Source organism: Saccostrea echinata, unplaced genomic scaffold, assembly GCF_033153115.1.
Source record: "Saccostrea echinata isolate AGI-Se365-2 ecotype Australia unplaced genomic scaffold, CSIRO_AGI_Sech_v1 ptg000052l, whole genome shotgun sequence".
NCBI lineage: Eukaryota > Metazoa > Mollusca > Bivalvia > Ostreida > Ostreidae > Saccostrea > Saccostrea echinata.
The window spans coordinates 4971452-4998609 of record NW_026889801.1 but is presented as its reverse complement, the minus strand read 5'-3'; the positions used below and the strand labels follow the sequence as shown (position 1 = coordinate 4998609).

The 27158-nt window shown below is 33.8% G+C and overlaps 2 pseudogenes; both read left to right on the top strand.

Moving 5' to 3' along the window:
- The first annotated feature begins 10072 nt into the window (after positions 1–10072).
- Positions 10073–12363, top strand: LOC133204292 (uncharacterized; annotated as a pseudogene).
- Positions 12364–12821: 458 nt separating this feature from the next.
- On the top strand, positions 12822–14483 carry LOC133204290 (uncharacterized; annotated as a pseudogene).
- The last annotated feature ends 12675 nt before the right edge of the window (positions 14484–27158 follow it).

Genomic DNA, 27158 nt, shown 5'->3' with positions numbered 1-27158 from the left:
TGTAGGCACCTTTTATTTACTAGATCTTGACCTTAATCAAGCTCATAACATCTTTTTCTGAATAATCTTTTCCTGTTTCCGTCATTGGCTGTTCGGTTTCTGTTACAGGCTGTATTTCACTTAGAACTTCTTTTGGATGTATGGTAACTGTTCTCGTAGTAATATAACTCATATATACATGTACATTTATGGGATCCAACACAGTGTTCTTGTATTCAATCAAGGCTGGTTCTATGTCTATATCCTTGTCTATTCTTGACTTGATTGTAGGTTGTAGCATTGCTAAGGTATTTTGGTAGGGTAAGGCTTTATCTATACATCCTTTAACAACTACCTTCGAATTTGGCTGTATTCAAATGGTGTTCTTTTCAGCACTTCTTACTAGTCCCAGTCTGAAATTGTTTCTTCTTAGTTCCTTTTCCCTGAGTAGAATGGAACGGAATGATAAATACCATGATGTTGTTAATTTTGATTTATCTAGGTATCTGTCTCCATGTTTCTTTTGAAAAGTTTCCATTAAAGTAGTCAAAATATTGGTTTCCAACAGAACAGGTACTTTGCCTTTATATGGGCTGTCAGAAATTACTAACAAAATTGATGGTACCGTTTATCCATATCCAGTATTTGTATATCCACCGCAATACAACCCTCATATGGTAGATGTTTATCATCAGCAGATTCAATATTAATTAAGGTTCCTATGTCCTCTATAGGCACATCATGAAAGTAATCCAAATAGAACTTCTTACTTATTGTTGAAGCTGTAGAACCTGTATCTATGAGTGCCTTTGTTTCTACGCCATTAATTATAACAGTAGCTTCTGTTGGTTCTCCACATAAACCTGGTGGTAAATTCCTTGATATTACTGCTGATGATTTAAGGTCGGTTTTAGGCGTTGAGTCTATGAACGACCTCTCCTCAAAGACTTGCTGAAGTTTAAAGTCAATGGTTTTCCATTAATGTCTCTGTTAGCTCGACATCCCCTCTGTATGTGGCCTTCTCTACCACATCTCCTACATACAACTTCAGCAAAAGGTTGACTTTGTGAGGAACTACATTCACCAGCTACCCTGCTTGGATCATGCTGATCTCTTTGTTGTGTTCTAAATTCACCATTTGATCTCCTGGGATAGCTAAAAAATCTTCCTCTTATACAGCCTCTGTCTCTTGTTCTATAGGTTGATGATCCTCTGTAAGGAGTTCGACCTCTACTCTGAAGTTCCAAGTTGTCAAGTCGATGAGTAATTTGTTTCAGTATTCCCTGAACTTCATCTTTTCCCTGAACAACAGCTTGCTTCACCTGAGCTGTCTTACTTCCCACTTCTATCTCATTTTCTTTCTCCAACTTCCTTAATGCAACTCGCAATTCATCAAATCCTTTAATTCTCTCCTTCTCATAGTAGCAAATGGCTTTTAATTCAGGTTTTAATCCTTTGTACAACATATCATGGAGCATTTCATCAGCCATTGCTGGATTAACAGCACCAATTTTTATTGCCTTCTGCATAATATTTTCCAGTCTGCAACTCGAGCTAGAAACATCCTCATCTTTAGCTTGTTTGGTTCCATAAAATTCTCCTAGGATAGTTTCTCTCTCCTGTATATCCCCATATACACTAGTAAGCTTTGCTAAAATTTTGTTCAAATTAGCATCTGGTCCTAAGTTCATAATAACTATTCCTGCTTCTCCTCGCAGTGAACGTTGGACTTCCTGGCAAATGTCCTCCTCTTAGTGAGTTTTGTCCCTAATAAGACATTGCACTTCATATATCCATAAGTCAAATGTTGTTTCTGATCCCTTCTTATCATTTCCAGTAAATACACTGAATCTTGGTGGCTGAATAATACACTTTTTCTGTTTGTCTGTATGTGGATGTTCTTTTGTTTCTGTTTTGACAACTTTCACTTCCTTTGATTCTAAGTAAGCTTTCATCCATTTTTCAAGATCTGCTGGTGTGTCAGCCTTCGGTACAATCTCCATTGTTTTTAAAGTCTCCAATAAAGTTTTATATTGTTCAGGTACTTCCATGGTGGTGTAGAATAAATTTTCAGAACAATTCTTGTTGTCAAAGTACAACACAATGGTAATGATTAAGAGAAATAAAAAGAAAGCGCACGAAACACAATTTACACGAAGACCGATCATTCGTTGAGCACAAAGTATTTACAGTACCCGATAATAAACGATTTATGGTTTATGATTAATGGGTACCCAATACAATTTCTAACCTATTATTTGGTTCTAAGTAATTTTAGCTTTCCTTGTAAATAAGAAAGGTGATTGTTTACATACTACACCAGTTCTTGTAACTTGGACTATTAAACATCTAAACTAATACCAACAAATATAAATATTGCACAAACACATCTCCAAAACTCTGAACTTTGATACTTACGTTGTCATTCAGGTATGTCACTGCCCTAATTAGTGAACTAGTAATTGCTCTCTCACTTCTGTTTTTCTCAAATTTCTTGCAATAAATTTCCCCAGAATTTAAAATTTGAATTTGTAGCATTAACAAAAATTAATTTGCACCTCTTTTGATTTAAGGAAAACAAATTATACCATGCTGCAGCTGACAGACATATATACATTTTATTTGCTACCACTTTGTCTTTGTAATTCAATTAACTTTTCAAAACAAATGATGAATTACCACCCGTCTTTAAGACTTGATTTGAAAATAATGAAACAGGTATTTCAAATTGTAAACAAATACCAGTGTCAAACTTTCTAAGACAATTCAAAATCTGTTGACATCTAAATAAACAGGGATCAAATACACACACGTTATAAATAGACAGACAAATGTTGTTATAGTTTGACCAAATCCATATAACTCCAACCACTGTTTGTAGACTCACCAAGTCTTATGTCTTGTTATACACAAAGCAAATTCGGAATGGAATGTCCTGCTTATTACTCAGGAATACAACCGAAGTTCGACGCTTGTGTTGTTAACTGACATAACAAGGTCGCAGAGCTCTACCAGTAGCTCTTAAAATAAATTGAGATCAAAAATATTCATCACAATTGACTCACATGGAACGGCCTTTTCTTGTTTTCAGTTCACGTGTTGTTGTTATTGTATATCAGGGCCACCTCCGGTAGGTAACTTCCGGTGAGGTTCTCTATGGGATTGGACCTCTACCACAAGGTTCCGGTGAGTGATTTCGCCATTCCATCGAGTCCCTACATGGGCGCTATTTCTGTTGCTGGTTTTTATGGTAGAAGCAGACTAATGGTAACAGATAAATTTATTTGCTGATCACATAAATTCACAAGGCTCTGAAATACACACAAACATGACATAGATAACATACACACACATTACAACACAAGACACACCAAAGGGAAATAACTCCATTTCAGAATTTCATTAACACAAAGAATAATCAATTTACTTGAAATGGAATAAATATGAATTTAAACAGAACAATAAAATTCAATCATTTATCAGATTTGTCATAATTATAATTTAAAATCAATATTATATCAAGTTAAACAAATAGATCAATATTTATCAGTGCAAGACACTAAGTTTACACAGAAAATACAATCAAACACCACAGACAAATACAACAAACAAAACATTGATCCTACCAGATATATGGTATCAGAACCAGAGCTTATTTTAGCATCTACATACAGCTATTACTAGGAAACCCCTAAAAATCAATTATTATATTTGATATTGATTAAATCAAAATGTAAAATATTGAATAAATTCTATTTTTATATTTGTCACTCAATCGTCTATCATTCAACATTCTCACGAGTTAATAAAGATTAATAAAGTATGTCTTACTTTTCTGTCGATGTCAGTAAAGTCCAAATCACAACACATACGAAACAAGAATGAATTTCAAACACTTGAATATTACTAGACCCTCTAAGACTTCACCTTTGACACTAAATCCACCAACCAGAAAGAAACCAATGGACCATGTACAACATATACTACACTATCTATGGAAACCCATTAGTGCTTTTAACCAATAAATTACAAGTTTAAATAACTTAGAATATAGAATACTATTTGGGTAATATTTGAAAATTTAATTCTTCAAATTTTCAACCAATACAAATAAAATAAATATAAATCTATACTATCACAACATGTTCAGGTATACGATCTGGTGGAGAAAATAGTTTCATTCACCGAGAAGCTCCTGGGTCGTGGAGTGCAGAGAGTATGTGTTTATCAGGTTCTGCATAGAAAACCACCAAGAAACCTGGCAGATTTTCAGTAGACGTTGAATGGTTCAATGCCAGGGTGGATGTGGTTAATATACTTTTGAATGTTAGGTTAGGCAAAGATTTTGGCTCTGGGGTCAGGTTCTGGCGGCACTCTAGATTTTGGTCACAAGAAAATAAGATGTACTGTGTACTGTGAAGATGGTGTGCACCTAAATGAAACATACAGGTACCCAAAATATTACAATAGTGTCAGGGCATCACTTGTTTCAGCACTTAAAAGCTTGTAAGTAGTTGTATAAAACTTGAATACAAACACAATGTATTGTCTTAAATACAAATCAATTTATTGTGTTGTGATCAAATGGTGTAGCTTGCATTTAATGTCCTTGTTATATCGTGGAATTTATGTTGTTGGTACATTAGGCAATGCAACTGATTGATCTATGTTTATCTACAATGATTTAGATCAAATTTTATTTAACAAGAAGAATATATATATATATATATTTATGTCAACATGTCATTAAGGCCAATATAGTAATATTGTAAGCAATGGCTTATGGATGAAAAAATTGTACACTGCAAATGCATTTAGCTGAGTATATTGTCATTTATGGTTCACCTTGTAAATGTGACACTCAGTCGATCACTTTGTTTCATTATTTGCCATAGGGTTAGATGCGTGAAAGTTTTATGGGTTATTTTAAGCAGGTATTCACAATGTATATTATGGTTGTTTGTTTCTGGACTTTTTAAGGGAGATGAAGGTGCCTCTATGGTTTGTATAAAAAGAAAAGAAAAAAAAGATGAAATATTTTAAAAAGAAAGATAGAAATCTGGTGTCTTTTATATGAGGGTATAGTTAATTGGATACAGACAACCATGGTGTTATGCCTTATATGGTTGGGCAATATATACTACATGTTTTGTCCTGCATGGTCCAATTATGGTTGGGCTATAAATACTATAGCTCTATATGGTTGGGCTATATGTATCCTTGTATGGTTGGACGCCATGGTGTTATGCCCTGTATGGTTGGGCTTTATATATATATAGCCCTGTATGGTTGGGCTATATGTATCGTTTTATGGTTGGGCGCCATGGTGTTATGCCCTGTATGGTTGGGCTTTATATACTATAGCTCTATATGGTTGAGCTATATATAACCCTTTATGGCTGGGCACCATGGTGTTATGCCCTGTATGGTTGGGCTATAAATGCTATTAAAAATAGCTCTATATGGTTGGGTTATGTGTATCCCTGTATGGTTGGGCGCCATGGTGATGTGTCCTTTTTTATGGTTGGGCTTTATATATATAGCTCTGTATGGTTGGGCTATATGTATCCCTGTATGGTTGGGCGCCATGGTGCCATGCCCTGTATGGTTGGGCAATAAATACTATAGCCCTATATGGTTGGGCTGATATGCATCCTTGTATTGTTTGGCACCTTGATGTAATGTCATGTATGGTTAGGCAATATCTAGCCCTGTATGGTTGGACAGAATGTTATAGGACATGATAAATAATTTTAAAAAATCAAATATATATAAAGATGATGTATATACTTATAGATATATGTATATAAATTATCTGTATTATATGCCAATTTATGGTTGGTCGGACACATTTAATCATGGTGGTATGCCCAGTATGGTTGAACACAATGTTATATATCTTAATGTAGGGCTGGATGCATACGAATGCTGAACATCACTTCATTGGTTCTATATAGTTGACACTATACAAATGTTGTAGAGTTGCCCTGTATGGTTGGACATTTTATTTAATACTTCTGTACGGTTGGTATACTTAGAAAGATTTTGTCCTGTAGGGTCAAGCACACATTATGCTCATGTTATGTTTGGTTAGAAATTTTATTTGATATATTCTGTAGGGTTTTTTTAGGGTCTTCCGTCTTCACGGAAGACCTTATAGTGATTCTACTGTTTCTTCTTATTATTATTTTTCCGCCCTTCTAATTTTGTGCACGTGATTTCTCGAAGACTACTGGGTGGATTGCAGAAACAATGTGTTGTAATCTGAAGTTATTTTATCGTGAAGTTATAGATCGTGATAAATACTAGCCAGGACATGGCCTTTCGTTCGTCGTTAATACTTCCGGTCGTTACCGAATGCAAATTTTAAAAGTTGATTTTTAAAAAACTTTTTTGATTTTCATTATTTTTCTTTGATTGTAGTAGTATTAATGGAGACACTTCTGAAAATGCTTTATATATAATTTGTTTTCAAATTGATAAATCCAAACTCAAGATATTTGCACTTTAAAATTTGAAGCGGGTCCAAAATGGCGGCTGTCTTCGTACGAACAGGTCGGCACTCGGAGCTCCTCGGATGGCTCGTTCCTCGCACACTAACCTCGGACGTCAATGGTGTTCTACCATGTTGCTGATACAGTCATGTGATCTTATTTGGAATCCCTCCAAATGTTATACCTTTGAAGTCTGAGTTACTTTGAAGCACGCCCAACACTATGTTTTGCTTTCAAAGACTACTTACATGATGTTGTGATCAAAACCAATATACAAGGAAGGATTAGACAAGAGAAAAAAATGTTTGAAAAACCTTATGCAGAGTAAAATATGAAATGAGTTACAAGGCAGTTCCGGTGGAGAAATGTAATCGATTTGATGCATATTTCTCCACCAATCACTTGCGAGGTTTGTATGGAGCATAGCGGAGTCAGTCGAGGATTGCCGATTGGCAGTTCGGAGTTTACGGAGACAGCCGAGCGTCTTGTTGAACGAAACTACCATAAGGATCAATAAAATATGAAGGAATTGTTGGATCTGGCAGATTATGAAATGGATAATCTGTCTTTGAAAACATAAATACTCTGAAATCCAAATGCAATAAAATTAGTAATTTGTATGGTACATACAATAATACATATGAAAATGGAGACCATTCAATAGAGCATACATTTAAAAGAAAAGGCGCGAAGATTTACTCGTGACGTTTGGTACAAAATAATGTAATGTGACTCTTCTTTCATCGTCTTTCATAGTAGAAAATGGTCTAAAAATTGATGAAGATTACACGGACACGTTTGTATGAAATACAGGTATATGGAATTGCATGGAATAAAAAGTTGAATACACAAAGAATAATGGAAGTAAACAGTATCATCAGTTCATCAGTAATAGATTATTTGTTATTATTTAAACTCAAGTAACGAATTCCGATGTGAATCTGTTTGCACAAAATTTGGCTACCTAGCTCTCATTCTATACTGTAAACCAACTTTTATTCGCGTGCGAGAAATTTTCGCGAGGTTCGCGAGAGCCTCGTCATCGCGAATATTTCTCGCCGCGAACCGATCCTTAAAGTCTCTCTTTCTATTAACAACAGATAAAAAAAGGCTTGATCGCGAAAATTAATCGTCGCGAACAAGTTTACTCCCGGTAAATCGCGAAATAAAGTCGTCGCGAATAAAAGTTGGTTTACAGTAATTCCGCACTATATAAAAAAAAAACAAACTTTTAAACTCCCTGACGCTCGTTACTTCAGGCCATGATAGAAAGTAAATATAGATGATGGCTGGTAAAATTGTGATGGTGTAGTGGTTTCCATATTGAATTTTCACGAAGGCGATCTGGGTCCCGAACTTGTTCGCATTTTACGTTTTCATCTTTATAAATGATGCTGAGCGTTTTTTTTTTTTTTTTTTTGGTAAGAGATGATAGAACATGATTTCTAGATTGGCGAAGGGACCTTTTCACGTCGTCCTTAGTTCCGGTCGCTTCCGGAAGCGAATTTAAAAAAAGCGTTTTTTTTTTCAACTTCAATATTTTTCTGTAACATTTGTAGGGTTAAGAGAGCCTCTTTTCAAGATACTAAATATATAATTTGTTTTTGAATTGATAAATCCAAACTCTTGATATTCGGCATTTTCACTTTGAAGCGGGAGTTGAAATGGCTTAATGGTTAGCGCGTTGAATTTTCACGCTGACGACCAGGGTTAAATCTCCAGTGTCTGATTTCTTGTCCCCCGCTTTCACTGAAAGTTGGGGATATCAATTTGGGTTTGTCTGTCCGCCCGTCCGTCTGCCCGTCCGTCTGCATTTCTGTCTGTCTGTAACACTTTCGTTTTCGCGCGATATCTCAAGAACCCTTTGAGCTTTTGCAATGAAATTTTGCAAAGCAACTCCCTATGACCCAACAAAGAACCCTATACATTTTGAGGTCAAAAGGTCAAAGTCAAGGTCATAAATTCATAAATTCTGTCTGTTTTAACACTTTCGTTTCCGCGAATCCTTTGACATTTTGCATTGAAATTTTACATAACAACTCCCTGTGGCCTATGGAAGACCCTATTCATTTTGAGGTCAAAAGGTAAAAGTTCAAGGTCGTAAATTCATACATTCCGTCTGTGTGTAACATTTTCGTTTCCGGGCGATATCTCAAGAAGCTTTTGAGCTTTTGCAATGAAATTTTATACTATATCTCCCTAGGGCCTCTCTCGCCCCTCTCAAAGTGTCCAGTTCCGTTCTTTTTTTTTATTATTATTATTTATTGTATTAAAAGTTGCTTGGTACTATTTTTAGCACAGGGGCATGTGGAGAGTTATTAGGTATACTACAGGTTGTCGGCGGACTTAATATTCCTATTACATCTATTAGAACTGTTTAGTAAAGGGTAAATTAGACACCATGTGTTGTGTAAAATTTTGACAATATCGAACGTGAATATAAACATTATAATTATGTGACCTAATGTTTGCATTTAATTAACAATATAATCAAGTGCCTCCGTGGTCTAGGGGTATGACTCTCGCTTAACATGTGAGAGGTTAAAATCCCAAACGATCTTTTTTTTTTTTTTTTTTTTTTTTTTTTTTTTTTTTTTTTTTTTTTTTTTTCATTTACTTAATGATAGTATTCAGCATGTGAATTGAAAAAGTTATGAGGTATGGTTTGTACAAACTAATAAAATCATTATTACAGTGTGATAAATATTCTATATAAATAGAATCTTCTATACACATATTAAAGAATGAGCAATCAAATCTTTATATCCATGTTGGCATTTTTTATTTGCTTCAATATATATGTATACATTTAATAATTCTACAAATCCAGGGGGAGGACTCCGACCCCCCACCCCCACCCCCGAACTGCGCATGCCCTTCTTTATTCCCTAAGCGGGGGACACAAATTCTCTGAATTAGCTTGTTTTTTTTTTTTTTTACTTTTCAGCTTGAATTTACGTTTTTATTTTCAAAATTGGACGGAAGACCTCTCATTGCTCGCAATGAGTTTCTAGTATACTTATTAATTGCAAGATTTACCCTATAAGGCTGGGAACATACTGTATACAGGGAAAATTTCGCCTCCGTTTTATTTTCGTCTCTTTCGCCCTAGACACAAGTGGGCGAATTTAAAACGGGGCGAATTCAAAGAAAACAGTATAATTTCTTAAACAGGACTCTGACTGGGCGAATTTAAAACGGGGCAAATTTGTTTGCTTGTGTGAAAGGGCGAAAATAACACGGGGCAAAAATAACCCTGTATACAGTATTATGATTATGTTAATTATATATGGTTGGACTCTTATTTTAAATATCCTGCATGATTGGTTATACACATCCTTACCAAGACTTGGTCGGTACGCTTAGACAATATGGTCATTTTGTGTTTGGATGACATTTTAGTTGACATAGCCTGTGTGGTTGGAGGTACTTAACAAGTTCTGCCTTGTAGAGTTGGGCGCATATTATGCTTTTGTTATTTATGGTTTCACAAGGAGGTTGTAAATGTTAGGGTCCATCATTGCATGTCTTGTCTTCTGATAGTATCATACATTTATGAATCCTTTATGGGTGGTTTTAGAGTGAGATACATACATAAAATGATATGTAGGTGTACATATACTGGAACCAAAAGGAAGAGTACGGATGTATCAAATAGAGGCACAGGTTCTAGGACAAAGAAAAGAAAGGCTCAGATGGTAGATGATGACGGTGAACATAAGGAGGAAGTTTTGGTTAGGAAGGTCACGCAAGCTGTGTTGGAGGCAATGGATGAAAAGAACAAAACCAGTGATACCACAGTGGGAGGTGCTTCGGATAGTGACGATGAGTCCGACTCAGAGATTACCTTTAAGGAGATAGAAGGGTCAGATGATAAGTATGCCTCAAGTGAGGCAATTGATACTTCTACGCAGCTCTGTTAAGGCTGCATAAAGGGGGCGGGGCCTAATTTATACGGGAAAAGTTCACTGTGACATCACACAAATATAGCAATTACTCACAATAACAGAAAATGAAATAATTTGCGAATCTAAACTGCATAAGAGTAATGAACTACATCAAAACTTACCACTGCATTCATTTTTGTCGCTAGTTAAATCCCACACAGCAAGGTATAAACAAGTCACTGATCGCAATGCACTTGTCGACATGACGTCATCATGTAAAGTTTGACGCATTTTATGTGCAGTGAGAGGCGGATCAAGTAATTTTTTCACAGTGAAAAATGCATTTTATTATTAACCAGAATATTACTTGCAAATCTTAGGTAGACTATTAATACAAATCTGAAACGTTTGTTTAGTGCCATTATTTAAAAAATATCGAGAGAATGTATTGAATTAATTCTACCGTGTTTTTGTCTACAGGGTGTGCATGTTTCACGCCGAGGTGCCTCATTAAATCATCTTTTCGCAAGGGCATACACTTAATAGATCGGGACCATTTTTTGAATACCCATAACGGACATATTCCTTAACTTGAAAAGTGCTGCTGCTTTCCTGAAATCGATAGCATAATTTAATAAATACATAAAATACTTGGTAAAGGTCATACATATTTCGACATTAGCCAGATAACTTGAAATTAAAACTAATAAAATGCGAATTCTATTTAAAGCAGCAGCACTTTCCATTAACGACAAGTTATGTAGAAACAGTCTATTACTTTAATTTTTAATTTTAATTAGGGTATGCCCTTGCGATATTGAAATTTGTTTGTGACCTAAATACAGTACACATTACATGCATTTATCACGTGACTGTCAAATAACGTGACCAAACCAAATTCAGTACAGAGCGGGGTATACAATGTTATTTCAAAGAATGTTAAAGTCATAAGATAATATAGTACCTTTACAAAAATAAATTCAGTTTAAAAAGGTATGTATTTATGCACGTTTATATTCTGTTGATTTCTTCGAAGTACGCCTTAACAGTGCTGCGTACTTGGTCAACTCCTATTTCGGCAATGATTCCACAAAAGCTTAAGCAAAAGATATGGGAAGATCAGTATATTGACCTCGCAGCACTACTCCCTAACAATTTTAATAATGACTACAGATTTAAATTAGGGAAGAATACTAACATTTCAGTAGTACCCAAATAGGCAAAACAAACAATTAATTCCATATACCAGTGGACCACAGCATTTTTGCGTTTAGTTTCTGTCTATGTTGAAAAATTTCCAAACGAAACACCAAATTTATTAAAACATGCAGAAACATGCAGAGACAGTTCGTGATATGGCATCATCTGGAAATGCTTCTTGGCAAACATATGATAAACAAATTAAGATGGACAGGCAAAATAGGGGTACACCTTGGGGACAGCTTAACGTTGAATTCATTCTTCGGGCACAGAGATCTAGGGAAGAAACTAAACAGTCTTTTCGTCCCTTCCGATCAAGGTTTGGACAAAGATTCTTGGGGAAAAACAGTGCCCCAGAGGAATTTGCTGGACATATAAAAGGGATGGGAGTTACAAGCTTGAAAACTTCAAATTTCAACACATGTGTGTAGGATGTAGAAAAAAACACCCTAAAACAAATTGCAGAGCACAAACAATTAATAGAAACCAAGTGCAGTATCCCGCAGGTAAAACAGCAAAACAACAATGAGGTTGTGAATCCTATTATCCCTAATGTCCTACAATATCTGTTACTAGGCTATGATGCAACCATTTCTGATTATTTGGTTTCAGGATTTAAGTATGGATTCGACTTACACTATCATGGTCCGAGATATTTCAGATCATCTAGGAATCTCTCTTCTGCTTTGCGCAACCCAGTCATTGTTTGTAACAAGCTACAGAAAGAGCTTGATGCTCATAGAATTGCTGGGCCTTTTGTTTCACCTCCCAATTGGTTCTGTACCAAAGAAAGAACACGGTAAATTTAGACTCATACACCATTTATCTTTTCCTGAAAAAAATTATATCATGATTTTATTCCAGATACATTCACTGAAGTTCAATATGCTACTCTAGATGATTCTGTAAATATTATTGTCTCAATGGGGAAAGGTTGCCTTTTGGCCAAAACAGATGTAGAATCAGCTTTTCGGATTATACCCATTAGCAGAGTATCATGAATTACTGGGCTTTCAATGGGAAGGTCTCTTTTTTTATGATAAATGTTTGCCGACGGGTTGTGCGAGTTCCAGTGCTATTTTTGAAAATTTTCCACGGCCTTAGAATGGATTGGTAAGGTTAAGGGACATATTCCTCACTTACCTCATGTGTTGGACGATTTTCTCTTTATTGGTCCACCTGCATCGGGTATATGTAATCAAAATTTACAGGTTTTCAAACTTACATGTGAAAGTCAAGGTGTTAAATTGATGCATTGGCTATGGAAATTAGGTTGCCGCGTAAGGTATTGGGGAAATTAAAACAAGCTATAGATGCAATGAAATTTAAGCGAAATGTTCGCCTTAGAGAACTTCAATCCTTAATAGGACTGCTTAATTTTGCTTTTCTGGTGGATGTGCCAGGGCGTACATTTTTAAGGCGGCTCATTGACCTAACAAAAGGCCTTTCTAAGCCTCACCATCACAAAGACATGGTTAGAGAGAGTAGGCGGGATTTGGCTGCTTGGTCGTTATTTATAGATCACTTCAATGGGAAGTCATTATTATTTAAACATGTCTGGGTGACATCAAAACAAATACATCTCTACACTGATGCAGCTGGTTCTCTAGGGTTTGGAGCTGTATTTGAAAAGAAATGGTTCTATGGGTCTTGGCCAGAAAATCTGAAGGATTATGATATTACCCTCAAGGAATTATTCCCAATTGTATTAGCTGTTGAATTATGGGGATCTAACTTAAAGAATTCGTGTGTCATATTTCATTCTGATAATGCAGCAGTCGTTCACATTGTAGACATCGAAAGATTAAAAAAATCATGATTTTGGTGAGAAGATTAGTTTTGGCACTTATGACATACAATATTCTATATTCGGCTGAACACATTCCAGGAATGTTCAATATTTTACCAGACTTACTTTTACGCTTACAGATCGAGAAATTCAAAGAGGTGTCTGTGGATATGGAGGCCAAGCCTACAAACATACCGATCCATCTTTTGCAACTCTCCAAATACAGCATGTAGTTTAATAGATGCAGCTTTAGCTCCTAACACAAAAAAAGTTCACAGACAGGCTCTAAATTGTTTCAGTGGTTTCATTCAGATTTATTACAAGACTGACTGCATTAAAGAGGTTTCCCTCGGACAGGTTATGTGTTTTGTGTCATACCTATACAGTTTAGGAAAAGCACCAAGCTCTATCTCAACTTACCTGGCGGCATTGGCTTACTATTTCAAAATGACGAATGCCCCAGATCTCTCCAATCATTTGTTGATCAAGAAAATGTTAAGTGGGGCAAAACGGCTTGTCAATTCGGCTGATGTCCGACAACCTATTACTTTGGATATTCTTGGAAAGCTTCTGGTGGCAATACTACATGTAGCCAATTCTAAGTTCCAAACATGTTTGTACATGGCAATGATTCTTCTAGCATTTTATGCTTTTCTAAGAGTGGGGGAAATCACAGTTCGTTCGGTCTCAAACCCAAACTTGTTGCTTCGAAGAAATGTTTCTTTCAGGCATGACAAAAACAAGTCTACATGGTTGTTACAATGATCAACTTAAAAGGCAATCTAGGTAAAAAACCTGTCCAGCTGGAAATAAATCCCCAACCCAATTGCCGCTTTTGTCCTGTGCAAGCTATGCGAAATTATTTGGAGGTGCAAGGTGTAGAAGAAAGACCCCTATTTTGCTACAGATCAGGAAGACCCATCTCGCGCACAGAATTTTGTGAGGTTTTGAGATCAGCGCTAAGATTTCCCAAGCTTGATTCTAAAAAAAATTAAGGCACATAGTTTCAGAATACGAGCTGCAACCCACGCACATTTACTGGGTTTTTCAGATTCACAAATAAGAGTCATGGGAAGGTGGTACTCAGAGTCATTTCAGAGATACATTAGGGTCTCAATGTTTCCAACCTTTTAGTGCGAACACGTTTTTATTAAAGGGTAGAGACTCCAATTATAAAGGATAACTGGCTGAGACGGTATCCTTTATTTTGGTTTTTTGATTGTATTTTAAATGAAGGGGGTTTCTGTCTGAGGCGGTTTCCTCTATTTTCCCTGCGTCCTTTTTTCGGGTAATAGATTGTTAATTCAATAGTCTCATAATCATATGTATGATTGTTTTAAAGTCCATTTGATGTTGTAATTATCTTTTATTATGAATGAGAGAGTTGCATTGCACCATGTTTGTCTGTCTTCATTTAAAACTACTGTAACATTAACATGTAAATTCAAGAAGAATTGGGTGACTATCTGAGGTGGCACTCAAGATTTTTTCTTTGTATATGATATTGATGATTTGTATTAATTTTTCATATCACTTTGAATTTATTCAGGGTTGTTACAAGATATGTAATGTTTTTGTACGTATGTTAATAGCTTTCAACCTGTTAGTGGGTGGTGGAGCCATATCGTACGAAGCCTAGTGTGTTTATATGTGAGAATTACTTATATGTGCAAGAACATTTGGATTATTTCCGTTATCCTTCGAGTGCATTATGTATAGCGGGCTACGCAGATTCCTGTTGCTTGATGTGTTGATATCGGTTAACAGACAATATACTAGTATATATTCGGTAAATGTCCGAGCATGGCAAAGTTACACATGGGCGGGACAAAACAGGGAGCGAATGTAAAATAGAGATTATTTGAGTAAGAATGTAGATGTTTCAATGCCGTGTGGCTGATAACTTCAGTAATATTCAATATGTTGTAATGCATTTTGTGTAAAATACAAGGAGATAAAACTTTGTATTATCAATTTTGAATTTGAATCATTTATTATTCCTCTTAAGTATTTCATTGATCTCTATATCAATTTATTTGTATCAATAACATACTCATGCTGTATACATCAATTAACTGATTCACATTTTTGGGTGGGGCGAGGGACCCTTCTCTTAAGTTCACTGTCCCTCTTGTGGGATATGTTTTTGGGCCCCAACTTCTGCTGCATTCTAAAATTGTAAAATTTGTCATTTTGTTCGGCATTTGAAATAAATGCTCTATTCACAAACATTTGCTTTATTATTCGAATAGCTGCAGAACAGAGCTGCAAATGTGCTTCATTTACATGCAAACTGAATTACTCATTATTGCCCGCATTTAAGAGCACATAACAGTGTTTTAACATTTATTGAAAGCACAATATGCAATACTGTTAAAACATTAATTGTTATTGCCTGTCGTGTTAGTAAAATATGTGCTGTAATTGCAATGCAACAAATTGTCAGCCTTCTATTTATTCACACATATCAACATTCTTTCCTCGTCGAAAGTTACATCGTAATAGTCTATATATATATATATATATATATATATATATATATATATCTATATCTATATCTATATATATATATATATATATATATATATATATATATATATATATATATATATATATATATATCAGTCTAATTCAATTATCTACACCATGAATAAACTGTTTCATATACTTATACCATTTTTTTCCCTCTTTTTTCTGAATTAATTCAATTGAACAGCTAACAGAAATTTTTATTAACATTAATTAGAATATATTAACATCCACTGATTATTATTTCCTTTAATTTTTACAAAAACTTATTGTTGTTAATCAGTCAGTAAACAGCAATAAGTAAGTCACCTGCATAGATTCCTTAAGCTACGGGTGTTCCATCAATTATGCATACAAGGGCACACACATCTATAATGCAATACTGAACATATTTAATTTACTTTGAATGTTTTTTTTTTATAAAGATATAAATATTGTATTTTTAAAAGATAATATATAAATATTTATCTTTCTTTATTTGTTAGTACGGGAATTAACGTCGCAGCTATTGCAGAAAAAATCAAATAACCCGCTTACGCAGGTTATGTATTATTTCTGCAACAGCTGCGACATTAATTCCCGTACTAACAACCGAAGAAAGCATTTTAATGTTTAAAAAGGATGGTTTATACGTTTGCTAAAAATTTGGGGGTACATTTCCAATGAACATGTATAACAAAGAGTTTTAAACCATATAATCATTGTACAAAATGAAATAAAATCAGGTCCTGAGACTGAGTTATAGAAATACATACATGTCAAGTATGCTTCTCTAAAGAATCATTAAATGCTCTAGACTCTTCGATGCAAAAAAAAAAAAAAAAAAAAAAAAAAAAAAAAAGGAAAAAAGAAAAGAAAATTGACTTTCGTCATAAAACAGACTGCATACATGTACATGTATTACAAAGTTAATCATCAAGAAAATCTACCAAGGAGTGTGTATAAGCATAATCGTAAGTGACAATAGTTTCCCGCGGTTCGTTTATGTTCTCATCTATTTCGAAATAAGACGAATGATCTATGCTTGGCTCAATTTGTCTCTTGTCTTTAACTTCATTTATTTCATCCTCTGCTGACTGGTATAACGGATTTTCTTTTAGTCCATATTCAACCACTTCTGAAGGTATCTCGTTGGAGTGACGTTCAGCCCATTTCCCTTTGGTGTCCAACTGTTTTGAAAATGTGGTATCTTTAAAACTGCCGGCCGGTTGATATAAAGGATTTTCCGGAAGGCTACGTTCGTTTTCATTTTCTTTCTGATAGCTGAATTTGTGTAACCTGTGGTTCTTTTGTGATAATGTTTTTTTCCTTGGCTCTTCTATCAACAAGAGTGGTAAATATGAAAAGCTTAAATGCTGCATAAAAACTTAAACGAAATTAATTCACTAGAGTAGATATTAATTTTGAAAGTATAAAGCCATGTTAGAAGCAATTAAGAATCGATATTGTTAAGTACCTTTAAATCACTCTCAGTTGATATTCTTTAAACCAACACAATTTCAATTTTACACATCTTCCATGTTTTGCATCTTAAAAATTAAAATGTACATTTACCTTTTCCGAATTATTTTCGCTATGATAATCACCAATAGAAACACCAGAAGAACACCTCCTGTTACCGCTCCTACAATAGTCCCTAAATGGAAATTAAATGTTTGGGGTTGTATCTTATTACCATCAATACACTGTACTTTTATAGTAAAAGTTACTTACCTAAAATCAGGGATGTCAATTTCGTTCGGACAACTTAGTCGAATAGTCGAAGGCTTTAGTCGAACGATAGTCGAATATATTATTTTTTCATGTCATTTTCACTATTTGTCTTTTCTATACTAGTTGTACAATATTTAACTTACGCTATCACCATTATAGAACAAATTTCTGAATCGTAAACATACAATAAATACTTTACATCTACATTTATCCAGTCTATTTGATTTTAAAATTAAATTAAATATAATATATCTAAATGCATTGTCAAACGCTCGCATTTGTCCTTTCTTTTTTATAACGATAGTAAATGTACCGGTACCCGTTAACTGAAGCTATTTCTACGTGTCGTGTCACTGACTTTTGACTGGTAAACAATTGAAGCGTGCCTCTTATAAAAACAGAGAGAGAGAGAGAGCTCATAAATTTTAATTATGTGAGTTTGTGCAAATAATCAATACAATCTTAAACTGACTACATGGTACTAATATCAGAAAGAAACACCATTTAATTACGTTCATAACTGTCCCGCAATTTACATGTATTTACAATTTTGTAACAGCTGTTTAACTATTCTTTTTAAGTAGTTGCATTACGTCAGATCTTAAGGAATTGCAGGTTGAAACTTTATAATTTGAATCTACAAAACCAAACAATTCGTGAACGTCCTCTCCATTTATAACAATAGGTGATACATCATATATGATGTTCTACTACAGAATACAAGTTCAGTTTCACATAATCTTGATAACGTACGTTTTACCTTTTTTTTTTTTTTTTTTTTTTTTTTTTTATCCTGACATCTTTTAAAGTATACCAAAACTGTAGATTTTGAAGGCATATTTGCCAAACATAAATCGACATACCCCCGGTACAAATAATTTTCTTTAAACAGTTAAACTATATCCTGAGTTTTACTTACGAGAACATTGATCGGTATGTAAATGATATGCTCGAATCTAGGTTTATTAATATTTTGAATTTAAAATTACTTTCTGGTAAATTTTTAACGAATAAACGACTAAAGAAATTTTAGTCGATAATCGGTATGATCGAACGATAGTCGAGTACTCAAACATTCGTTGACATCCCTACTTAAAATTCATGCTTACATGTCATTGAGTAAACTGCATTTTCTTCCATCCCTTTGACCATACCCGTTGAGGTTCTCGAGGTACCACTATCTAATTCATTATCATGGGTGGTCCTGGATTGGTATTCAGATTTATTTTCATCTGTAGCATTTTTCGAATTTACTGACATGAAAATGAGACCCCTAGATCCTGATGAATTTACGCAATGACGTTTTTATTTAATAACGATATATATATATATATATATATATATATATATATATATATATATATATATATATATATATATATATATATATATATATATATATATATATATATATATATATATTCATTTATTTAAAAAAATTCGTAAATTTTACTTCTACTTGTATGGAAAAAATCCTTTTTTTAAATAATGAAAGAGCAAGTAGAACGCATACTTTTTTCATTTCGCTACTTCACTCTGGAAGATGGACAAGAAAATATAGACTGGTTGAATAAAAAAGACATGATAAAGCTTTTTTTTTTACAAAAGCTTAGCTTTAGCTAAAAAGTCGATGCACTTATTAAAAGATACTTTGGTGTAAATTACGGATTAATTGGACAGACCTGTAGTTGTTTGTCTTGTATTTCTTCTCGTAGACTCGGAACTTCCACAGAATCCATTGATAAGGTTTAAGATATCTAATGAAGTATAACAAACATTAAAGAGTTTGATACATGAATCTATGTAATGGTGGAAATTTTGTTGATGTCATAATCGTAAATTTCACGAAAAAAAAAAAACCGTCAAAGGGTTGAATGAGTTGACCCAAAAGAAATCTTTCAAGAAAAAGAAAGAAATCTTTCAAGAAAAAAAGGGGAGCACTTAAGATTTTTTTAAATTATTGTTTTAAGTGTTTTGGTGTGTAAATCACACAGACTTTTCATGTAGGCATATTTCACGAAGGAGCGCTAGCGCTTCGCAGCACAGTTAAGGCTACAAAAAAGGAGACGGAGCCAAATTAATGTTGAAAATATTAACTATGACATCAAACGAAGATAACAATCCCTTTAATATTACAAAATGAAATGACTTGCAATTTTAAACTGTAGGAAAGCACTAATTACATCAAAATTTACTATAATCTGCTGTTTTGTCGTTAGTTAAATCCCACATAGCAAGGTTTAAAGAAGTCACCGATCGCACTTCAATTGTCGATGTGACGTCATTCCGTAAGTCCTATTCAGTGAGAGACGGATCAAGTATTATGGAAACTATATTTTCTAATTAAATAAAATATTAGTTGCAGCTCTTTAAGAGGCAATTGCTTGGATGAAATGTCTTTTTTAAATTATTTTATTTACATATATTTTCCGTACATTTGCTACTTAACTGATAATGTCGTAGATATGTATGCGGGTGCGTTAGAGGGTAATGTAAGTATCTTAATAAATCGATCTAGTGCAAGGGCATACCTTCTATCAAGACAAGTCTTTAAGTATTAAGCTATCTGAAATGTGCTGCGATCCTGGTGAAATCCTGAACATGAATTAATTATTTCTATATTTAATGCAGTTGACCAACACAAAACTCAGTATGCCGTCATACAAATATGTTTTAACAATGAAATAAAATCTATATAGGATCGCAGAACTTTACAAAAACTAAAAAAGTGTTGAAAATATTATAAACTAAACTGAGAATTCTAAAGGAACCGACTGGGGTTTTATTGTTTGAAAACTGCAATAGAGAATCTCTTTAATTTTATACCATATGTAACTTACATTGACTTGGTTGCACATGCCAAGTTTAGGGAAACTCTATATTTTTAGGGACCATCTCAAAATACAGGTACATTTACTATAGGATTACGTTGGAAAATGGCAATTTTTTGCACTTCAAAGCAAATAAATTATATAAATAGCACAATAGACTTTTAGCTCAAATTATAATATGTGATGAGTAATACTATATTGTACATTATATGTAAAAAACAAATTCTACTGGCTGGTTTCCAGAAAGGCCATCTCAATATGTCAAAATTAACGAGTTTTCGTTTTCCTGTTTTTATTAAATACTACAAAATATGACAGATACAAAAGATTAATAAAAAATAATAATAATAATAATAATAATAATAATAATAATAATAACTGTGAGATTCTCAAATTCCTATGTTTTAAATTTCAAGAGCTTATATTTAATACTTGTTCTTTTATAAGATTTTAATGACCCCCTCTTAAAGAACTTCAGTTTTCATAACGTCACAAACACACTATTACGATGTCAATCTACCTATCGGTTGAAAAATCGTTTTAAAAATCAGTTATATAAAATTGTAATTAGATTTTATAACCTGTGATTTTTTAATTTTTCAAATTCTATTAATTATGTGAAAAGAGCTTCTTTAAAAGAGTAATAACACTTCATTAACTAAGATGCGCGAAGTATTGCGCAATGGAAACCCCAGTCGGCCCAATTAACTTGGTTATGCCCTTGTATTATTGAAATTTATTGGTGACCTCAGTCCTGTAAGCATATGTGTTTGATATTAGTAAAGTACTAAAAAGGAATTGCCATACTGATTAAGAATGCATAAACACAAAAGTCGCCAATATTTCCATTGCGCACCTTAACTGTACTGCGTTCATGGAAATAATTTTTTCCTTGTGAAAGTACATCATAAGTTTCTACGCTGACGTAATGCAGAAATGGCATTTAAAAAAAAATTACAAAGGTAAATAGAACTAGAGAAAAGCTCGTTGCAAAGCAGTGAGAAGGTCTTCCGTTGGAGCTTCGGACAGGAAGTACTGACCTTGGGTCAAAGTTATTACACTTTGAATTCTTCGTTTATAAATTCCTATGTTAAATTTTGATCACCCGATTAGGTCCCAAAATTCTCCCTGAAGTTATGATTTAAAAAATTATATACTATGTCAGGAAGCTTTCATATAAGTTTTCTCATTCTGGATCAGAGACTCTTGAGAATAATATTTTCAAATGACCCCATCCAATTTTTACCACATGTATTTCTTAATTATCTTTTGGAAGAGGTTGTGGCCCTTCATTTGAACAAAACTTTACCAAAGAATATTCGGTGATAAGTTTGGTTGATATTAGCCCAGTTTCTCTTGAAAAGAAAAATGTAGAAAAAATTACAAGTAGGTTTGCAATGACAAAGAAGATAACGCTTAAACCAAGAAGGCCAACAGGCCAACAACGATGACAAACAATGAACATACTATGAACAGTTCATTTGAGCCTTTGGTTTTGGCTTGAGAGATGAAATACAGATTAAAAATTAAAAAAAAAATCCATAGCCAATATTTTTTTTACGATCGACATTTCGACGGGCCTGTATTTTAATAAAAGGGAGAAATTCTAGCTATATCTTAAAAAAAAAAAAAAAAAAAAAAAAAGTCGTGCAGGAAATCAGTCCCTGTGTATTTAGGAATGTACATGTATGTAAAAAAAGGAAGTGCCTTTCTCTCGGAATTCAACACCCGGTTCTGTAAATGTATACTTACCAGAGTAAATCAACCGATTAAAAACTTCGGATCTGAAGGAAAACATTTTATTTAGGGGGGGGGGGGGGGTTACGTATACACAGTACTGAGAGGAAGTTTAATCACGTATCAGTCCATAAAATATGAAAGATTGCTTCGGAATATTTGCAAACAATTGCATGTTTAATTCGGATATACTGCTACTCAAGAAATCAACACATTTTTCCTTCAATATTACCGAAAAATAAGGCCAATGAAGACGCTTAAAAATTATGATCCCGATCTAAAACACGTTGACAAACCCAAAGCATGCGTTTTTGTTTAGGACATCACAGTAAAATGAAAGAGTTTGTTAATTGAAGTGAATCTGAAAAAAGTCCGACACTTTTCAATCTCTTTCGGTATAATTTACTGATCTTTTTTTTCCGTTTAGGCGGAATGCATGGACGAAGGATAAAAAAAAAGCGGTATGCTGATTGTACAAGTACACATCAGTGCTATTGTGTACTAAACCCGAAACCCTTCGTTATTCGGGATTTAATTTTCACATTTTGTAAACATTCGGACATTAAATTATTTTAGTTATTAAAGACAATGATTTTATTGAGATATAATTATGTTTTTATTTCTCTGGTTTTTTTTTTTTTCTTTCTGGTGATTTACACGTCTGCTTTGTACACAAGCGTGTGTTCTTACCGCTGTTTATACGCGCTTTCAATGTGATCAGAGAGAACAAGATATCACCCAGCAATTTATGTCTTAATAATTATGAAAACACTCAATGAAAACATATTCGATAAAAATATATCTACCGACACCTTAGTATCTGTCTAATTGCAATGTCACAAAAGGCCGTGTCACACTCTCACGATCTATGTTACAATTACCCACGAATTTAAAAAATGTTGAAAATTGCTGTTCATCGCCAGGTTATTCTAGCGATTTTTCATAGTGTGTGGAATTTTTTGCTGCTAGAACGGTGTGTCTACGATGTTTGTGCCACAAAGTTCGAGGTTTGTACTATTTAAATACGAACTAGGCGGCAGCATTACGAACTGGTTACGATTTTTCTACGATAATGAAAGATTAAATACGATTACATACGGTTACGGCGAAGGACTACGATATCGCACGACACATACACGATATTCCTACGATAAATGACGATGTCTTACGAATATACATGTAAAGAAATGCATATAGAATAAAGGGAGAATTGTTTGAAATTATTAAACATTATAGGAAAGCCATTTGATCAGGATAAAGCTACAGCGTGGAGCTTTTGATTATGTTTAATCTCTTCATGAAAATATTGAACATGATCTTTAAATAGTTTCTGTGACACATGTAATTTCAGTTTATTTCACTTTTATTAGTTTCTTTTCTTTTCTTTTAGGTGGTATTTTGATTTTGACAGTGTTAACATCAGACAGCTTTAAAAAAAAAGGCTTAGAATGTCATCCAGTGAATTCTTTTTTCGTGGGAATGTTTAAAAGCATCAGGAAACCGAAATTTTGTATAAGAAAAAAATGATTTCAGAATTATCTTTAGCCGATTGGGCCAGTTGTTCCTTACGTTTTGATAGTTTTTCAGCATGGGAGCAGCGAGTTTGGGGTTAAAACGACCCCATGCAGGCATTATTTTGTGAATTAAACACAAAAACGAAAAGTTTTATCATTTATGTTCAAATTTACATAGCATAATTCCATTAAAAGTCAGTAGCCGCTCACATCAGGCTGATCTAGGGTTTTATGGAAAAAAGGGTGTGGGGGGCTTGTTCGCCACAAAGACGTTTAGGCAGCTTTCAAAACCCCCTCCACTAACCTGGCACCCCATTTATCCTACTTTTGCTTTAATATGTAACAGTTAATTCTGTAGCCAGTTATACAATTTATTTCATATTTAACTTTTTTGACAACTTTCGTTGATTTTAAGACTTTCATAAGTCTGAATCCCCTGGACCACCAGCCCTTTGGATTCGCCCTTTAATCTTGTCAAAGACATTTACTCAAACTTTATTATTACATTATATTTAGTGAAAAGGAGCATTGAAGTATTCACGTCGACAATTTCTTCCAGAAATTCCAGAAAGGTTTTTAAGTTTTTTAGTTTATACCCTACCCCGGAATGCTTCCACATAAGTTTCAGCTTTTCTGGCCCAGGGATTCTTCAGAAGATTTTTAATGACTCCACCATATTTTTGTCTTTCCTTTATTATCTCCCCTTATTAGGGGTCTTGCAATTGACCCTCCATTTTTCTCCAATTCCAAATGCACAATATGATTCGAGGACTGCACAATGCTAGTTCCGGAATTACTTGTTTTATAAATATTTTATTTGAGACGTTTTGTGGAATTTTTATACAATAAAACTTTTAAAGTTAACTGTAATTTTACGATGTTTTACGATGTTTTTGATTGTTTCAGTTTTTAATATCTGTTGACGATAATATGTTAGAAATATATATGTCTTTTCGGAAAGGAAAAAAAGATCACATCTTATTGATAATCAGTTAACAAAAGAGTTGTTGGAGGCAGATGCCGATTCTATATATAAAAAAAAAAAAATAAGCAATTGCCTAATTATCTCAGACACAAAAAATACTGAACGAATGATAATTTATCAAAGTTATAATTAAAAAGACTGTGACGAACAAAAGTTACCCATATATTTCATTCGTATTTGAAAATTCTATCGTGCCTCGAATAAAATTTACCCTTTAAAAAGTGTAAGAAAAAAGGTACTCAAATACACGTGCATGAAAAATTAGGATTCTCCTGCGAATTCAGTGGGCTTAATTTAAGTCAGCCTTCTCCTGCGTGTGTTCACTAATTAAATTTTATGGAACGCCATAGCTGCCTTATGTAGTTATTTCATGAGAAGATGGTGCTTTATTATGTTATGCTGTGGTTATTTTATGTGAAGATGGTGCTTTATTATGTTATGCTGTGGTTATTTCATGTGAAGGTGGTGCTTTATTATATTATGCTGTGGTTATTTTATGTGAAGATGGTGCTTTATTATGTTATGCTGTGGTTATTTCATGTGAAGGTGGTGCTTTATTATATTATGCTGTGGTTATTTCATGTGAAGGTGGTGCTTTATTATGTTATGCTGTGGTTATTTCATGTGAAGGTGGTGCTTTATTATGTTATGCTGTGGTTATTTCATGTGAAGGTGGTTTTTCATGTGAAGGTGGTTTTTCATGTGATGATGGTTTTTCATGTGAAGGTGGTTTTTTATGTGAAGGTGGTTTTTCATGTGATGGTGAATTTTCATGTGAAGGTGGTTTTTCATGTGATGATGGTTTTTCATGTGAAGGTGGTTTTTCAAGTGTTGGTGTTTTTTTTTTTTTTTTTTTTTTTTTTTTTTTTTTTTTTTTTTTTTTTTTTTTATGTGAAGGTGTTTTTTTTAATATTTAATGTGATGTTGGTCACTCGGAACTCCTAATATTTTTGAAGACTGAGTTTAACACTGAGTTTAACTGATATTATCTTGAAATTTTGAAAGTGAAACAAATAGTCAATGTAATTAAAATCATTTTAATACACCATTGCTAGTTCCTCTTTTTTCCATCTAGGAACTTGGGTTCAAAATGGTGTATTTTGTGTATTATGATTTTTTTGTAGGTGTGTCTGAATACACTTAAAAACATTAAAATAAAAAAAAAATCACTGAAATTAGCACGTTTAAAAAGTGTCATATTAGTCTATATAGTAAGAGTGTAGGTACAACAGTTGCCATCTTCGGAAAATCTAGGGAAGTCAGAAACCGCGCCAAACTTGTTCTCGTTATTCCGGGATGCCTCTACATTTTACTTGGTTAAAATCGTCACTTCCATTGCTTTCACTTTCAGTTCTAGGTATCAGGACGTTTTTGTTTACTGCATATTTTATACGGCAAGTTCGAATTGGCAGTCGATTGAAAGGCGTTATTCAATCATTTTTAAATGTAGATTTCATCCGAATTCCTGCCCGAAACTGGTAAGAAAAGTGTAGATATTGATAAATTAAAATCAAGTATGAACCAAGCCGGGCACGACGTAAAATCAAAGATTGCAACTGTCGTACCTTCACTCTTTTTTTATATAAAGTAATATGACATTTTTAAAACTTGCTTATTTCAGTATTTTTTTTTATTCTTAGGTTATCGAGTTCATGCAGACATAGCTAGAAAAAAAACATAATACACAAAATACACCATCCTGAAACCAAGCGCCTATGGAAAAAAGAGGAACTAGCAATGGTGTATTAAAATGATTTAAATTATATTGACTATTTGTTTCACTTTCAAAATTTCAAGATAATAGCAGTTAAACTCAATGTTAAACTCAATCTTCAAAAGTATTAAGAGTTCCGAGTGACCACCATCACATTAAATATAAAAAAAAACACCTTCACATAAAAAAAAACACCATCACATGAAAAACCACCTTCACATGAAAAACCACCATCACATGAAAAACCACCTTCATATGAAAAACCATCATCACATGAAAAACCTCCTTCACATGAAAAACCACCTTCACATGAAAAACCACCATCACATGAAATAACCACAGCATAACATAATAAAGCACCATCTTCACATGAAATAACCACAGCATAACATAACAAAGCACCATCTTCACATGAAATAACTACAGCATAACATAATAAAGCACCACCTTCACATGAAATAACCACAGCATAACATAATAAAGCATCATCTTCTCATGAAATAACCACATAAGGCAGCTATGGCGTTCCATAAAATTTCGTATTGCGCAATGGCTAGCAGGAATAAACAGGATCAGTGCATATTAAGATAGCATCGTCGCAAACCACAGCCAAAATATAAGATCTTCTCCCATTCTTAAGAAAGCTATATATGAGCGGACTCCGAACCGTGGCTTGAGACGATGGAGAAATAGAGGCTGACAAATATTTTGTTTTTCTGTTCTTCTTTTTTTTTTCTTTTAGAACAGTATATATCAAACAAAGAAGAAAGACTTCTGTACAATTCC